This window comes from Mus musculus, chromosome X (genome assembly GCF_000001635.26).
Source record: "Mus musculus strain C57BL/6J chromosome X, GRCm38.p6 C57BL/6J".
NCBI lineage: Eukaryota > Metazoa > Chordata > Mammalia > Rodentia > Muridae > Mus > Mus musculus.
This window is the reverse complement of record NC_000086.7, coordinates 124,973,287-124,974,982: the sequence shown is the minus strand read 5'-3', so window position 1 is coordinate 124,974,982 and position 1,696 is coordinate 124,973,287. Positions and strand designations below refer to the sequence as shown.

General features: G+C 38.4%; 1 pseudogene; it reads left to right on the top strand.

The window, feature by feature from the left end:
* Positions 1–1,019: 1,019 nt before the first annotated feature.
* On the top strand, positions 1,020–1,446 carry Rps12-ps15 (annotated as a pseudogene).
* Positions 1,447–1,696: the final 250 nt, after the last annotated feature.

Sequence of the window (1,696 nt, the reverse complement as noted above, 5' to 3'; positions counted from 1 at the left end):
CAAACGAGGACATTAAGACACACACACACACACACACACACACACACACACACAAAGATCAAGGGGATGAAAATTGCAAAGAAGAAGGAAATGTATCACTATTGGCAGATGATATGATAGTATACAAAAGTGACCTCAAAAATTCTTCCAGAGAATTTCTATAGCTAATAAGCAACTTCAGTAAAGTGGCTGGATATAAAATTAAGTCAAATAAATCAGTAGCCTTCCTGTATACAAATGATAAACAAGCTGAAAAAGATATAAGGGCAACAACTCTCTTTACAATAGCCTCAAATAATATAAAATATCTTGGGCAAAATTCTAACCAAACAATTGAAAGTCCTGCATGACAATAACTTTAAGTCTCTGAAGAAAGAAAACGAAGAAGGTCTTAGAAAATTGAGAGCTCTCTCATGCTCATGGACTGGCAGAATTAACATAGTAAAAATGGCCACACTACCAAAGGCGATCTACAGATTCAATGCAATCCCCATCAAAATCACAACAGAATTATTCAAAGACATACAGAGAGCATTTGTTAAATTAACCTGGAAAGAGAAAAAAACCCAGGATAGCAAAAAAAAAAAAAAAAAAAAAAAAAATCCTAATGATAAAAGAATGGCCTGGGGAATCACCATCCTTTTTCAGGGGCCATATAATGTGACAAGCTAATAACTAGAAAGTGATCATCCTGAAATGGCCTGTTTCAGATTATTATATAATCTTCAACAGGTACACCCTTATTAAGCAAGGCTGTATAGGACTCATTTTAGGAAGGAATCCTGCTATTAATATGCTTTTCCTGTTATTATTAAAGATATATAACAATTACTAAGTATAGCACACCACTTTAGAACAGATCTCCAGAGATCCACGATGATGTAATGTCCTGTAGTAATGTTTCATAAACACATTGATGACTTAAGTCTTAAGAAAGATTCTATAACTTTTTTTTTTCCCCTGCCACTGCCGACTTGCATGGAGGCGGAAGCTCGGGTACGTTCAAGATTCGGCATCACCCGTGATTCACCGCCATGGCCGAGGAAGGCATAGCAGCTGGAGGTGTAATGGACGTCAAGACTGCTCTACAAGAGGTGCTGAAGACAGCCCTCATCCACGATGGCCTAGCATGTGGCATACGCGAAGCTGCCAAAGCCTTAGACAAGCGTCAAGCCCATCTGTGTGTGCTCGCATCCAACTGTGATGAGCCCATGTATGTCAAGCTGGTGGAGGCACTTTGTGCTGAGCATCAAATCAACCTGATAAAGATTGATGACAACAAGAAATTAGGGGAATGGGTAGGCCTCTGTAAAATCGATCGAGAGGGCAAACCACGGAAGGTGGTTGGTTGCAGTTGCGTAGTGGTTAAGGACTATGGCAAAGAATCTCAGGCCAAGGATGTCATCGAGGAATACTTCAAGTGCAAGAAATAAATAAATTTTGGCTCATTAAAAAAAAAAAAAAGAAAGAAAGAAAGAAAGATTCTATAAGAATTCCTAAAATTATATCTGTGATTATTAAGCTCTTTTATAGTTGGACTGCTAGTAGGTCCTTTTCTTTCTTTTTTATTAGATATTTTCTTCATTTTAATTTCAAATGCTATCCCTAATGTCCCCTATACCCTCCTCCCTCCATGGTCCATAAAATACCCACTCCTGTTTCCTGTCCCTGGCATTCCCTTGTACTGAGGCATATG